Genomic DNA, 17,389 nt, shown 5'->3' on the forward strand with positions numbered 1-17,389 from the left:
TCTTTACTGTTGTAAAATAGTTAGAAGCCGTAGTAGCAGAGTTGGAAGAACGCTTGACGCATTATGACCTCATAAACGCAGATTTGAATGCCAGCACGGGCCTAAACCAATGATTTTCGGATTTGTTTTCAAATCCATGTTTGGATCATAAATGATTATCACGTGCTCAGCGGTGGAGGAAACCCACACTCCCGAGAAATGCGTTTCGGAGGTACGTGACCTAACTGTATTGGGCTAGATTTCCCTTCGCAGGTTGGAAGGTCAGCCAGACAGTCGCTTCTGTAAAAAACCGGACCTATCAAATCTTCAGGTTAGGTAAGCGGATCCTGTGAAAAACGGGATAACGATAGAGAGATAATGCTCTAAAAAAATTGAAATAAAACAGTAAGGGTATTAAAATAACAACCTCGGCTTTCTACAGACATCTGGCTCTTGATGACCATGCGGTGGTGGTATTCATTGCCCCATATGTCGTGCATTTTACTCTGCTTTCGAGCTTTTTGGCAAATACACACATTTACTTTAAATGTGATTTGCCAAACGTGTTGTGGAATTTTAATCTACTTGAAGGAAGAAATAAATAAAATAAAAGATTTATTTATGTAGCTTGCTTCTCAAACGGGGAGCGTCGGTTTGAATCCCAGTACCGTACTTGCACCAATGACTTATTTATTTATCTTAAGTGTAGATTTCACTAACATAGTCTATAATGATAGACGACGATATGGCTAGGACCTGTGTATGTGCAATGTCTCCGAGAACGACACGTCCGATAGAGCGAAGTGGAAGAGAAGTACGAAGAAGGCAGACCCCACCATCAGATGGGAATAATAAATGCCAAGGAGAGAGAGAGAGAGAGACGATATGGCTCACCACCTATCTCATTGGTCTAACAGAAAGCTTGGTGAGGTGTGGGTACTAAACTTATCTGGCGATGGATATACCTTTTTTTTTGACGTGACTTATTGTAGATTTGCCGCAGATGGCATTAACTACTTGGCCGGACAAATGGGGAGCGCTGAAGGCTCTCACCCGGAATGATGGATATACCTGTGACCACCCCAAATGAGATAATAGTCATGACCTTATGTTATGTTTATTTTGGTAGTAACACTGAAGAGAGAGTAAGCCGTACAAGGCGCTACACCACGCGCCCTACCACCCGCACTATGAGGATGACGAGTAAATTAACGATTAGGATATCGTCGTGACTGTATGTTATCAGTACTCGAGCTCAATATCTTCTCAGGTTGGAAAAGAGAGCGTGACAAGTGGCAATAGGCGCGCTAAATTGAAAATTGTGTAAATCGAAATATAGTAATAAACGTCTGGACAATAAAATGGCGTTTGATTCGGCTCATGGCCGGTACAGCTGCCAACCTCGGTTGCGACAGTCTTACACGCGCGCTCCACGCAGCAGTGCTCCTCAAGTGCAGTCTGAGTGCTCCCCGTGGTCGACATGCGAGGACTCGTGTTCATGATGGTGGCCGCTGTGAGTACCTAACTGAACAATACAGGGTGTTAGTGACACGTTCAGACCATTCTTCTAAGTAGACCATCATCCTGACGTCCTCCGTGGCCCAGTGGTTGAGCATTGGGCTCCTGATCTGGAAGCCCCGGGTTCGAATCTCGGTAGGGACATATCACAAAAATCACTTTGTGATCCCTAGTTTGGTTAGGACATTACAGGGTGATCACCTGATTGTCCGAAAGTAAGATGATCCGTGCTTCGGAAAACACGTTAAGCAGTTGGTCCCGATTACGAATTACTGATGTAAGTACGTAGTCGTTACATGACCCATGTCAGGGGCTTTTGGCGGCTCAGTGTCAGCACCAGGATTGATGAGGTTGGTATTTCACCTCAAAAATGTCAAATACATGCTTTGAGGTTTACGCGGTTATTGTCATAATTAAAACACATCACACCAGGTTCTTACCGCGTTAATCAGGGATATGAGACTCCCGATATTTCAACACTGGTTCAAGTGCCATGATCATGCGATACCAAAAGTACGGCTTCTGTTGCCATTACCAATTTTCCGATCTATGGCTTTGTACAACTCAAGCTGTTGTCAATGCTTACAGGCGGCGGGAGCACACCAAAGAGAACTGGAGTCGGAGAAGAGCGTAGAGGGGACGGGGGCGACCAGGGCGGGGGCGACAGGACCGCCACCACCCGAGGGAGCTGTGGTCGGTGAGTCTCATAATCAGTTACGAAAACGGAATTTTCTTCGCTCTTATATGGCTGCGATGCTCTACTATACGTAGTAATAACCTATTACAATAATTAATTAACTCTTTAATTTTTTTTGCATTCTAACCAGTAACACTGTTACTCGATGGACCAACTAGTGACAGACAGCTCATCATCATCATCATCAGCCCATTAACGTCCCCACTGCTGGGGCACGGGCCTTCCCTATGGATGGATAGGGAGATCGGGCCTTAAACCATCACGCGGGCCCAGTGCGGATTGATGGTTATTAACGACTGTTAATTCAGCCGGGACCAACGGCTTAACGTGCCTTCGAAGCACGGAGGAGTTCGAGATGAAAACTTTTTTTTGTGGTCACCCATCCTAACCGGCCTTTGCGAAAGTTGCTTAACTTCAACAATCGCAGACCGAGCGCGTTTACCGCTGCGCCACCGAGCTCCTCACTGACAGTGACAGACAGCTAGTAGTGGGATATTGATGGCAATTCGAGCGGATTTTAGTTCAACAACTCTAAAACCAGTGCCCTCCTTCACGATAAGTGCAAGAAAAAGATAGAGCTAGTCTTAGTCCTGTCAATTAAGTTGCTGTATGCCCGAATCCGCACTATTACCATAGAATAAGGAATAATACTACTTATAGAACGGCAACTCTCCGCTCCCCACCAGCGGCTGAGCTAGGTTTACTTCACCCCTCCTCGAACATAGACTTAAATCGTATGGCGCCAGACGTCACACACACAGATGCGCGTGTATGATAATGTCAATGTGTGGTGTCTGTGTAAAACGAAGTTATTTATATGAAGTGTCCGTAGTGTGCTATTATGGTAATACCACTGCTGGTTGCAGAACAAGACCTAAGCTAAGTTAGTTTCAACTTAGCTTGCATGGCACACGAAAGTTGTGAGTTGTGAACTATGCACGCACTTTGCAAACTGAGTCACCTAAGCAAAGCTTAAATTAACTTAGATTTTGGTTAAGCTTAAAAAATAAGTAATAATATATAAAGCTTCTAAAGCGAAAGTTGATGGTAGGGCTGGCAGAGGAAGACCTAGAAGGACTTACATTGACCAAATTGGAGATGTCCTTAGACAAGGTTAAGTACGATCTACTCTGAACCGGCGTGCGTGTATGAAGCGATTGATGAATGTGGAGGAAGCAAGAGAAGTGTGTCGGGATCGAAGCAATTGAATATGGTTATGTATGTTGGTTAAGCTTCTTTCTTTGAACGCAGACACCTGACATCGCTGAGGTTTGCTGCAGTACTCATACTGTTGCTTTTTACAGACAAAGACGTCGAACGGGGCGGACCCGTGCCTTGTGAGTACATAATACACATGGATATTTCCTAAGTTGGATCTTCTTCTACCGTGTTGTGAGGTCGATTACCAACCCCATCAACCCTGGTGTCTGGTGGAAGTTGGATGAACTGCGTGATTATGATTATGATTGCGTGGACATACAGTCACACGCATTTAGATGGTCACACAGACTGATCCGCGACGCCAAGCCACTCACCGTAAAGACACTCGCCGTAGCGGGAATCGCCGTTCGACGAGTAGCTGTCAACGTCATAATTAATTTATAATTACGATTATTGTGCGTTGGGCGTTAGATCGCGTGATATCGTTCAAAGCTCTGGACTACGGAGGTTGTCTGTGTGATATAAGTAATAAAAAAAAAAAACAATCTTGAACTATTGTTCTATATACTATATTGAGTGTCTGTTTGTCCGTTGGCAGGGTACAAGGTGACGCACCGCTGCACGGAGTTCCTCAACCTGACACACTCGCGTGAGTGTTGTACTTCTACGCTTGTACTAGCTACGTACTAGGTACTGACTCAGTACCGAAAATACCGGTTCTCGACACTCCACTAGCCTTCCACCCGCGTGGATTTCAGACATTGCCACATGATTTTTTCCGCCACCATTTCATCGAGTGTAACGTAATTAAACTTGTTGAAGGTGAATTATTTTTTAAAAGAATATAGTGTATTCGAGCTCTGAGCTGGTGTGCGCATGGAAAACGCAAAAGGCCGCTCCCTTTGCATTTACCAGCTGAGAATCAAAATCAAAAATCTGAGAATCAAAAACTCTCGGTATGTCAAGGGAGCAAGCTACAGAGATTTCAAAAGACCATGAGGATGATAGGATTGGAAGAAGAGAAGAGCGATAATATTAAGTCCTCATAGGGAATGAAACCCTAACCTCTTTAACATTTCAGAGGAGCAGACGCGAAGTTCAGCTAAGACCAAGGTTACAAAAAAAAGGAAGAAGGTCACCTCCAACGCTGCCCGCAACACGACGGCAAGGAAAAAACCCAACAAAGCCTCTAAAGGTGGGTACATTACCACAGAATAAAGAGTATTATTCTTTTCTGATGGAACGGTAAATCTCCGCCCCGCGCCAATTCGTAGCTAGGTTTACCTCACCCCCTCTGGGTATTACTAAAGTCGCAAATGGCCGTAAGTCGTAGCCACTAAAGAGTAAGCGGGAGAACGCGCAGACGGTGTCTCGCTCGCACTTACACATGAGGCGGCACACGGTAAGATACAGATATTTGTATGGAGCATTAGTGGGGTGGTATACTAATAAGAGAAGACTGTGTCGTTCCATTATCGACGGATAGTACATACGGTCACGAGCATTAATATGTATACACTTTGGTACCATGTCACATTAACTTTTTTGAAAAATTGAACTGTAAGTCTCGCTAAATGTCAAATGTGTTAGTGCGACTGAGTCCTCAAGTGGGTACATTATATTGCTCATGACTGTACATAAATAAACTCACAACTATTTCCCACCGGGGTAAACGGACTATGGAATTCCATCTGCTTCGATCCTGACTTACTTCTCTTGCTTCCTCCACATTCATCAATCGTTTCATATAGGTACGATGGACAGTAAATTTATGTTATCAATTAGATGAAACGAAGATCTTATTTATGAAAGTTCATATTTTTGTTCGGCCCTCGTGGTCCAGTGGTTGTACATTGGGATCACAATTCAGAGGTCCCGAGTTCGAAACCTGAGGACTTATCAGAAAAATCCCTTTATGATCCCCAGTTTGGTTAGGACACCGTAGGCTCTTCTTCTTCTATCGTGTGGATTGTGAGCTGAATTACCAACCCCATCAACCCAACCGTAGGGTGATCAGTCGATTGTCCGAAAGTAAGATGATCTCTGCTTCGGAGGGCGCGTTAAGCAGTCGTTTCCGGCTAATATTTACTTATTAGGGCCTTTAGCGGCGCAATAGTAACCCTGACGTTATTGACTTCACAAACCACACGAGACCAGAAGATTTGTATTATTCTTTAATTTTTGTAGTAACAACTAAGAAAACCACGGCGCTGCCGCCCAAGACGCCACCTACGACGCCGCCTACGACGCCGTCTACGACGCCGCCTACGACGCCGTCTACGACGCCGCCTACGACGCCGTCTACGACGCCGCCTACGACGCCGTCTACGACGCCGCCTACGACGCCGCCTACGACGCCGCCTACGACGCCGCCCACGACTGCGCCCACGACGGCACCCACGACGAGCGGCCCGCCCGACGGGGCCGACTACCCGCATTTCGCGGACGACGAATAAAACAAACATTACAAAAAAAACACTGAATAAGATTATTTTTAGTCGGATGACACTGTGAGGAGTCTATACTTAAAATCACACGTTAAATACTATAAGTTAACTTCAAATAATAGCATAATTATAAATCTGCATTATTTAATAATAAGATTATTTCGCATAAAATCTAATATACATTTAACAATTAAAAACATACACATGTCAGGGGTCTTTGGCGGCTTAATCAACCTTGACACCAGGGTCGATGAGGTATTCCTCACAACCCACCTCACACCCACACGATAAGAAGAAGAATTAAAAACATATATTTTATAATTATGATTGATGAATGTGGAGGAAGCAAGAGACCGACAGAGATTGACCGTGTCCCACGCCGTCGGCGAGCACACCGAAATTGAAAAATAACATAATAAATTTTACGACAATTTGTACATTGCATATTCAAAACGTTTTTTCGATTCTGCTCTGCACCACCCAAATCCCCTGGTAGTTGCGGGTTCCGAATACATCCCGCTTAGGGACGGTACTGAAAAGTATCGGCATCCGAAGGACTTAATATACGATCCCGACGACCTAACTACTCTAGCCATAGAGGCGGCCAATCAGCTCGCGACACCAAACACTTCAGGACCTCGATACCGACCCCGTCGGCGTGGTCGACGATTTCCCTCAATCAGCGCTTATCGCTATCGACCCACTAGGGTCGATTAATTCTTTCAAATATTTTTCCTCTCAGACGACGCGCTGAGCCGAGGTTCTCACCCAACTGTGCACCCTCAGGCCTGTTGTCTTAAACGTTGTACCGAGAGCCTTCAGTCCGACCTAGTAGTTAATGCCATCTGCGGCAAAACTAAAATAAGTCACGTCAAAAAAAAAGGATAGCCCAAATACACAACGCGTATCTTTCGCCGCCTGTGCATGCCCGCTACACGGGCTCTGCACGTAGCAGACACACAACACATAACATAAGCTCAGGACAATCCCAATTTGGGTAGTCAGAGGACCTCCTTCGAGATGAACTAAGTACTCACACCTCACCGAACTTTCTGTTAGACCAACGTGATAGGTGGTGAGCCGTATCGCCGTCTATAATGGTCGAGCCAACTGTGTTAGTAAAAGCACTTAAGATAAATGTAAATCGAAATATAGTAATAAACGACTGGATCATAAAATGGCGTTTGATTCGGCTCGTGGCCGGTATAGCTGCCAACCTCGGTTGCGACAGTCTTACACGCGCGCTCCACGCAGCAGTGCTTCTCAAGTGCAGTCTGAGTGCTCCCCGTGGTCGTCATGCGAGGACTCGTGTTCATGATGGTGGCCGCTGTGAGTACCTAACTTTACAATACAATACAAAACAAAGAAACACGAGGACATATATGGCAACTACCTGGCCATACTACTGATTTAGCAGTGCTTAACGTTATCGGCCCACTGGTCGATTAATGCTTTGAAATATGCCTTCAGACAACCCTGAGGCGAGATTCGGGTCCAACTGGGCACCCTCAGGCCTATTCTTAAATTTTGTACCAGGTAAGAGCTGTTAGTCTTTCCAATTCGTCCTGCCAAGCAGATAATGCCGGTTGAATGATGATTTATGGCTCTGTTTATACATGAATGACGACAGAAGATAACATCTCCACGGGTTTTCCGAATTCACGTTTGAATCATAATTATTATCAAATGCTCAGCGGTGAACGAAAACATTCCAGAGAAATGCGTTTCGGAGGTACGTGATAGGGGACTGCCGTCGGCATTACCAATTTTCCGATGTGTGGGTTTGTACAACTCAAGGTGACGAAGTGACGGCAGTGCTTACAGGCGGTGGGAGCACACAATAGGACAATGGAGTCGGCGAAGAGCTTGGAGGGGTCGGGGGCGACCGGGATGACGGGGGCGTCCGAGGCGGGGGCGTCTGAGGCGGGGGCGACCGAGGCGGGGGCGACCGAGGCGGGGGCGACCAAGGCGGGGGCGACAGGAGCGCCACCACCCGAGGGAGCTGTGGTCGGTGAGTGCCCTTCAGTTACATTGGTAACCAAAGTTTCATAACCATTTACGAATACGGAATTTTCTGCGCTATTGTGTGGGTGGGGTACAGATACAGAACGGTCATTTGTAATAAAAATCTATTAAAATATTTACCACTTTCAGTCACGCGTGGTAGTGTGATATTGGAGCTTATTCAGGGAGACACAAACTTAACCTAATTTAAACTAATACTGTCCTTCACCAACAATACGTGGAAGAAAGTGATAGAAATGTAATTATAACTAAGCATTCCTTCCTTATCGGCACCATAGTGTTATCAAATGTGATTTGTGTCATTGTACTGTATTCTTCTTCTATCGTGTGGCTTATGAGGTGGAGTACCAACCTCATTAACCCTATTGTCAGGGTAACTATAGACCCGCCAATGGCCCCTGACATGGCTCATATAACGACTACTTATTTGTACTGTATTAATGTGTTATGTCTGATTGATAAAATCAAGTTCCGTGCAATAAAGTGTATTTGATTTGATTCAGCTGGTTGCAAACCAAGAGTTAAGCTAATTTAGTTTAAGCTTACTTCACATAGCTGGCGCAAGTTTTAAGTGAGCAGATAAAAGAAAACTGCGTCAGCTAAGCGAGCTAAGCATATACTAGCTTAGCTTTTAGGCTTCTTTATTTGGACGCGAATCCCTAATATCGCTTGAGTTCTGTTGCAGTACTCACAACTTGTTGTTTGTTACAGACAAAGACATCAAACAGCTCGAGCACGTACCTTGTAAGTGCATAATACATCTAAATGAAATGAGATTATATTAACCGATTAAAAAAGGAGGTACGGGAGTGTGGAGCGGCACCACTGGACTAGTAGCTCGGGCCAACGGCTTCACGTGTCGTCCGAAGCACGGAAACATCGGTTTTTCGGATAATTCGGTGACTTAGCCTGCATGTCTTAGCCAAACAAAGGGCAATCGCACAAAGTAATTTCGACGATGTCCCTATCGGGAACCAAACCCGGACCTCCAGTTGGGCTCATGGGGTCGTGAGCCCAACGCTCTAATCTCTAAACCACGGCGGCTCCTGTGTGATATCTAATCTAATCTAGCCTACAATATCCCAATGCTGGGCAAAGCCCCCTCTTCCTTTCCATGTGTGATATAGGTAATAAAATTGAGACCTGTTCTTCTATATTGAGTGTCTGTTTGTCCGTTGGCAGGGTACAAGGTGACGCACCGCTGCACGGAGTTCCTCAACCTGACACACTCGCGTGAGTATTGTACTACAACGCTTGTACTAGCTACGTCTATCTATCTATCTATCTATATCAGCCTAAATTTATATCCAATTTTGGACGTAGGCCTCTTCCATGTTTTTCCATTTCCGACGGTCCTGGGCTACCGACATCCAGCCATATCCTGCGTGCCGCACAATGTCGTCCTTCCATCTCATTGGTGGTCTTCCTCTCGGTCTTGTGAATGCTCCTATCTAGTTAGTCTATCTACTAGCTACGTACTCGGTACTATACTAGGTACTGACTGAGTACCGAGAATACCGGTTCTCGACACACTACGAGCCTACTGGCCGCGTGTTTCAGCAATGATTATTTTTTCCGACACTTTTCCATCCAGTTCAAACATAATTATCTTCTTTTTCTTCTATCGTGTGGGTTGTGAGGTGGATAACCAACCTCATCAACCCTGGTGTCAGGGTTATTATTGAGGTGACTCAAGTAACGATTACCGACTTACATCAGTAAGTAGTAACCGGGACCAACGGCTTAACGTGCCTTCCGAAGCACGGATCATCTTACTTCTGGATAATCAGGCGATCAGCCTGCAATGTCCTTACCAAACTAGGGATCACAAAGTGGTTTGACCCTACCGGGATTCGAACCCGGGACCTCCGGATCGTGAGCAGAACGCTGAACCACTGGACCACGGAGGCCGTTAACATAATTATAAAAAATAAACTTGTTGAAGGTCAATATTACCTACATTTGTATTGATTTCAGGAGTCCTTAACTTATGTTTTGTAATCAATAAAAACGAATATCTCAACAACCACTCAACAACTTTTAACACCTTCAACAACTTTTATCCTCATATGAGTATAGAAAACCTTTAACGTTTCAGAGGAAGAGACGCGAAGTTCAGCTCAGACTAAGGTTACAAATGATGGTGAAATGAAGAAGCTGGCGTCCGACATTGCCGGCAACTCGACGGCAGGAAATAGTCTCACCACAGCCCCTAAAGGTTGGTACACTACCATAGTATAAAGAATAATACAACGTATAGAAAGTACAAAGTACTCTCCGCCCCGTATTAATTCGTACCTAGATTTACCTCACCCCCTCTGGGTCTTGGCTGTAAGCTGCTATGGAGTAAGGGGGAACGTGCGCGGACTGTGTCTCACTCGCACTTATGCGTTAGGTTAGGTACACGGTCATCATCATTAATTTCAGAGCCACGCTCTTGTCGGTGTAGCATTATGATTCTCCATCCTTATTAAAACACATAATAACGGGTTCTTACCGCGTTTAAATCAGGGATATGAGACTCCCGATATTTCGACACTGTTGCAAGTGCCATGATCACGGGATGACTGATATCCCTGCTTGAAACGCGGTAAGAACCCGTTATTATGTGTTTTAATTATGATAATAATCGCGTAAACTTAAAACAATTCTCCATCCTTGTCTATCAAAGGCCAATTGTTTGACTTCCATATAAGACACGACGTTCGCCTTCTCTTTAATTTGTTCCAATATGCTCTCCTTGGTCTTTTTGTGGCACAGGGTAAGATAGATAATATTTATATGGAGTATTCGGGGTATGACAGTAGTGAGGGAAGTTTGAAAGTATTCGTTCCGCAAACGACGGACTGTAAATTATGTGTTATTAATTAGACAAAACGAAGATCTTATTTATAAATGTCTAAATCCAAGGGTCCAGGGTTCATGTCCCTGTTTGGGCGCTATGTAATATTTACAAAAAAATGGGGGGTGTAAGGGCGTAGTCCGATGACCCCCTAGATACAAAAAGAAAAGGAATTCGCCATCGGTATTAGGAGCTCATATTTAGAAAGCTTTTATTTTTCTAAACTCAGTTGGCTCGAGCATTATAGACGGCGATACAGCCCGCCACTCAGTTGGTCTAAGAGCAAGTTCGGTAAACTCATCTGGCGCTGGATGTACCTGTGACCACTCCAAATGCGATATAGTCATAACCTTATGTTTATTTTTATAGTAACACCTAAGAAAACGCCCCGGCCCCCGTACAAGGCGCCGCACCGCGCTGCCATCTACCCGCACTACGAGGACGACGAGTAAATTAACCATATACCTTAAATAAGTACATACACATTACATCGCCCCTATATTAATGACGTCAACGGTCGACGACCCCGACGACGTACAAGAAGCATCACCTCGCGATTTGCATTGAGAACTATGGATAAAAAAAACATCAATATAACAGTATAAATAAAAACTAGGGATGCGCCGAATATTCTTTGTCGGTGCCGGATATATTCGGTAAATACACTACATATGTGAGACAAGAACTTAAAAATACATAATTATAGATTAAAGTTATTAATTAATATTGGTGTTTTAATACCCCTTCTTCTTCTTATTGTGTGGGTTGTGAGGTGGAATACCAACCTCATCAACCCTGGTGTCAGGGTTATTATTGAGCCGCCAAAGGCCCCTGACATGGCTCATGTAACGATTACTCACTTCATCAGTAAATAGTAATACCTCTCATAATAACATGTTTCTGTGCAGAGTAATTTTAGATTTATAAAAAAAACATTTTGTTAATTACCTCAGCTAACGCGGCATGGCAACCGCGCGGCGCGCGGGTGAATTATATCGAGGATTTCGACCAATAGCCGTACGACGTCTATCTACGTACTCGTAGATAGCATTCGCTGTGTCCATCGAAACCCTCGATATGATTCGAGCCGCGCGCGGTCCCTTTGCCACGCAGACCCTGCTGGTTGGTTGGTTTCAGTAAAATCAGATATTTTTGTGGGTTTGCCACGGAATAGAAGAAAGAGGTAAAAAACTTATTTCTTCTATTCCGTGAGATTACACGTAACACGAAGCCGGATAGTTCAGCCGAATATACGGTTCGGCAATAGTTAAGCCGAATAATATTCGGTGTTCGGTTATTCGGATAAATCACATTCAGGCATACTATCATAACGATTTGGTTACAAAGTAATCATTATAAAGATTTATTATTAGGTTAAATTTATATTATGCGTAGTTACGTTACGTCAAGTACTACCAGACAAGTAGAGTTATTTTCAAATTTATAAAATGTGAATAACATAACAACACAAAAAAGAAAAAATCTTGGCCACGTAGGTATTGAAAAGTGTAACACCAGTTCTACATAATTATATTTAAGTACTTATAAATGGTGGCCTCAATGGTTATGTGATCGACAAGTATTGGTGTTAACTGCTCACATGCCAACACTAATCGATGATTAGCCGTGAAGATGTAAGGGAGAGGTGTTTGTGAACGAGTTCCGCGATTTGTGTTGAATGTGTAATGGCAATAGGCTTACCCCCTATTACATGGGAGTTAACCATAGCTGGCGAGGAGAGGGGGTATAATACTATGTAATATGATACAAGCGTTATGCTATGCTGTTTTTGTGTGTTATTTATTTATTTATTTATTTATTTGTACACAATGAAACAGACACAAGAAACATACAAAGAAAACAGATAGTACAGGCAAGCTTATCTCTAAACAAGGAGATTTCTTCCAGCTGACCTACGTGGCAAGAGAGACTTTCAACGTATAATATTACTCGTATATAGATAGACATACATACGCGTACAAATTATTTAGAAATTACTTATTACTTATACTAATATAAGACACAATATTAACCTAAACCTACAAACCACATTTAAATAAATTATAATATAATACATATTTCATAAATATATAAACATATTATATACTTTCTATATTGGTTTATAAAAATACACACTATATACAATATATATATATATGTATATATATATACTAGATGTCGCGTGGTTCGCTCGCAGCAAGCTGCGCGCGTGTTTTGTTTTACCGCCATTTTTTTACCGCGATAGAATTTGACCAAGACTAAAATAGGTCTCGTGAAATCAAAAAAGTTCTAGGTGCTATAGTTTTGCCAGGCCGTAGGGGGACTCCCTGATGCGGAGCAGTTTTCCAAGATGACGTTCTGATCACACCCCTATACATATTTTTTACACCCGAGACATTTTCTGGAAAAACAAAAATTTATATGGCGGCCATCTTGTTTTCGGCCATTTTGTTTTTTTTTTTTCACGGGCGATAAAATTTGACCAAGATTTAAATAGGTTTCGTGAAAACAGAAATATTCTAGGTGCGATAGTTTCGCTAGGCCGTAGGGTGTCTGCCTGATGCGGAGCAGTTTTCGAAAACCTTGAAGTATACTCGTACTCTACATGACGTTCCGATCAAAACCTTTATACATAATTTTTATACCTGAGGCATTTTCAGGAAAAACGAAAAATTTGTATGGCGGCCATCTTGATTTTCGGCCATTTTGTTTTTTTTTGACCAGCGATAAAATTTGACAAAGATTTAAATAGGTATCGTGAAAACAAAAATGTTCTAGGTGCGATAGTTTTCCCAGGCCGTAGGGTGTCGCTTTGATGCGGAGCAGTTTTTGAAGATCGAGCAGTATTGAAATACTCAACATGACGATCCGATCACGTTCCTATACATCATTTTCACGCCCGAGGCATTTTCAGGAAAAAAGAAAAATTTGTATGGCGGCCATCTTGAATTTCCGCCATTTTGATTTTTTTTCAACTGCAATTAAATTTGACCAAGATTATAATAGGCCTGGTGGAAAAAATAATGTTCTAGGTGCGATAGTTTGGCCAGGCCGTAGGGTGTCTCACTGATGCGGAGCAGTTTTTCAAGATCAAGCAGTTGTTTCATATTAAGCTTGACGTTCCGATCACACCTCCCATACATCATTTTTACCTCCGAGACATTTTCTGGGAAAACCAAATTTTGTATGGCGGCCATCTTGTTTTTCCGCCATTTTGATTTTTTTTCACCGACGATAAAATTTGACCAAGAATTAAATAGGTTTAGTGAAAAAAGAATCCTTCCCGAAGCGATAGTTTTGCCAGGCCGTAGGGTGTCTCCCTGATGCGGAGCAGGTTTTCAAGATCGAGCAGTATTTCCATACTCACCAAAACGTTCCGATTACACCCCCATACACAGTTTTTACCCACGAGACATTTTCCGGAAAAATAAAATTTTGTATGGCGGCCATCTTGTTTTTCCGCCATTTTGATTTTTTTTCACCCACAATAGAATTTGACCAAGATTTAAGTAGGTATTGTGAAAAAAGAATCGATCCAGGTGTGATAGTTTTGCCAGGCCGTAGGGTGTCTTCCTGATGCGGAGCAGATTTCCAAGATCTGGAAGTTTTCCCATACTCACCGGGAGGTCCAGATCACACCCCCCATACATCATTTTCACCCCCCGACGCTCCTTCTGGGAGAACAATTATGTCAGTGAGTCAGTCAGTACATGGGTTTGTAGCTATATATAATATAAAATATATATATATATATATATATATATATATATATATATATATATATATATAAGGTATATATATACCTTATATACCTTCATAAATAAGTAAATGCATACAAATACGACTAATGCAACTCAAGCAAGACTCAAATAATAATCCTTCAAGTTCCTTTTAAAACTACCCACCGTGTCACATTCCCGAGTGACCCTGGGTAGCGCGTTCCACAGTTTGACGGCCTGAACGGTATAAGAGTCACCGTACATTTGCGTAGAATAGGGGGGAGTTTTCAGGTGCAGGTTGTAAATGTTATGTCATAGAATAAAGAATAAGTACTACGTATAGAATTCCAACTCTCCGCTCCAGCGGCTGAGCTAGGTTTACTTCACCACCGCTCAGTCTTACAGAAATCTTTAATCGCATGGGCGTCAGATGTCACACACACAGATGCGCGTGTACGATAACGTCAATGTGTAGTGTCTGTGTAAACGAGGTGTTTTGTATGAAGTGTCCGGGGTGTCGTCATAACATAACATATAAATACTTTATTGCACAAAAATTAAAACAAAAGAGAAATAGAATGAATACAATAGGCGGCGTTATTGCTAAGTAGCAATCTCTTTCAGGCAACCAGGCAGGGGGTTATGTTATGTTTATTACATAAGTACATTGAAATGAGCCTATTTAATTTCATATCTACATAACAACACCTATATGCACAATTCCTCTTCCGCTCCGCCCAACACCACGCTCTCTATCTAAAAACAATCACAAAACTACGTGAAAACGATTCCAATCAACAAATTGATGTAATAGAATGTATCTGAGGCGATAAAACATAGTATCTGTGCAAGTGTGCCGCGGGGAGTCGAACACCACTCCCTGCGGACGGGTGCCGGCCACACTGACTCCACCTGTCACACTGACCCACTACTTGAGACATTCGTAATCATCTGTCGGATTTAAGAGAATTGTGTTGTTGAGGTGTTGATTGCAGCAAATGGAATTGTGTAGGTTTCAACTAGTCAAGTAAGAAACTTTAAATAAACGTCAAAACAAGAAATAACTATGGAATTTGTATGAAAAACACAGTGACGTTACGGAAATACGTGAAAATATGTCGGACTTATTATTGCGCTAATAAATTAGCTCTATAGTCTCAGAAAGATAATTATTTTAACGATAATTATTTCGGCCGAAATGAAGGAAGCTTTTCAAAAAAGCTATTGTCTTTTAATATTAATAATACATACATACATACATAAACTCACGCCCGTAATCCCTAATGGGGTGGGCAGAGCCACAAGTAATCAAAGACAACTTGCAGCCACTGTTGATACGAAGTCCAAAGATGGATATGATGAACCTTATGGTGAATATTAATAATATTTTATTTATTATATAAAAAAGTACGTAAATATATTTATTTACACATATGTGCATATTTTTTGTTTTCAGGTCGAGGAATTAATTTATTAATTAATTAATTCCTCGACTGACCTCTGTTCAGTAAGTCATCATCTTCCTAACTTTATCCCGTTTCCACAGGGTTCACTTACCGCACCTGAAAATTTGATTGATCCGTTTTTTTACAGAAGCACCTGCCTGTTTGACCTTCCAATCCGGAGGGAAACCCAGCCCAATACAGGTAAATATCATCACACATATATAAAGACACACAACCGACCTGTATAATTAAAGCTCTTTACTATAATAACATACTAGTGACCCGCCCCGGCTTCGCTCGGGTGCAATGCTGAGGAAAAAATAAAATTATTTACAACATCACATTAAAAATTCAAAAATAACACACATTATAACTATAACAGTATTTCTCCACTATTTAATGGATGTTATTATACATATTATAAACCTTCCTCTTAAATCACTCTATCTATTAAAAAAAACGCATCAAAATCCGTTGCGTAGTTTTAAAGATTTATGCGTACATAGGGATATAGGGACAGGAAAAGCGACTTTGTTTTATACTATGTGTTCGGCTCTTGGTTTGTGTGGACTGTATAATATGTAGATGGTGAGACGTGGTGAAACACCTCCACCAACCCGCATTGGAGCAGCGTGGTGGAGTATGCTCCATACCCCCTCCGGTTGATTGAGGGGAGGCCTGTGCCCAGCAGTGGGACGTATATAGGCTGTTTATGTATGTTTTATGTTTATGAGACGTCGAGGGTTCTAAATTCAACTGCAGCAAAACACCAGATTGTTACTTTTCGCTGTTTAATTAAATTGTTAATAAAAATACACTTTTACACTTTCGCGGGGGGCGTCGGCCATTCGAGACTTAAACATTGCCATACCAAAAAATATTAATTAATTATTTTTATACTTGTGTTGCCAGCAACACTATGTAGTGATACGTATTATACGTATATGTGCATTATTTATTATCTGAGACCATCAGATGAGACAAGACAAAAGCGAAAGTGTGGAGGTTAAGAGGCGCGCGCGCAGACATCCGCCGTCGCATCGATCACAGATAACGTGCTACTATGCGGCCTGCCTTGACATCACGACTATATCCCAATTAGGGGTAGTCAGAGGTACGTCTATGTGGTGGCCCAGTTGGTACAACGCTTGCATCTCACTTTGAGGTCGCAGGTTCAATCCAGCAATGGGTTAAACCAATGATTGTCGAATTTGTTTTCAAATTCATGTTTGGACCATAAATGCTTATCACGTGCTCAGCGGTGACGGAAAACATCGTGAGGGGACTCACATTCCCGAGAAATGCATTTAAATTAATGAAGAAAAATATGTTTTTTTTTCTGTTATATGAAGCTTTTTCAAGAAAATGAAATATTTTAAGAGGTATTAAAATAAAGAGTTTGTGCCCGAAACTGTTAATTACTCACTGAAGTGCTGTCTCCGGACAGGACATTATTGTACAAATTTTGGAAAAACATACCCGGCGCCATTATTGCTTTCAAGCAACAACTCCTTTTACAAAACGTATAATATAACGATGGAAGAGTATCGTGAATT

The 17,389-nt window shown here is 42.4% G+C and overlaps 1 long non-coding RNA gene across 2 annotated transcripts; it reads left to right on the forward strand.

The window, feature by feature from the left end:
* Positions 1-3,953: 3,953 nt before the first annotated feature.
* LOC126377292 (uncharacterized) lies at positions 3,954-11,318 on the forward strand. Of its 2 annotated transcripts, none has more exons than XR_007567834.1 (3): positions 3,954-4,004; positions 9,926-10,045; positions 11,039-11,318. It is a non-coding gene; the product is annotated as an uncharacterized LOC126377292 (long non-coding RNA). The 2 variants fall into 2 exon arrangements; XR_007567833.1 differs by lacking the exon at positions 3,954-4,004 and adding an exon at positions 9,010-9,060.
* The last annotated feature ends 6,071 nt before the right edge of the window (positions 11,319-17,389 follow it).

Source organism: Pectinophora gossypiella, chromosome 22, assembly GCF_024362695.1.
Source record: "Pectinophora gossypiella chromosome 22, ilPecGoss1.1, whole genome shotgun sequence".
Lineage (NCBI taxonomy): Eukaryota > Metazoa > Arthropoda > Insecta > Lepidoptera > Gelechiidae > Pectinophora > Pectinophora gossypiella.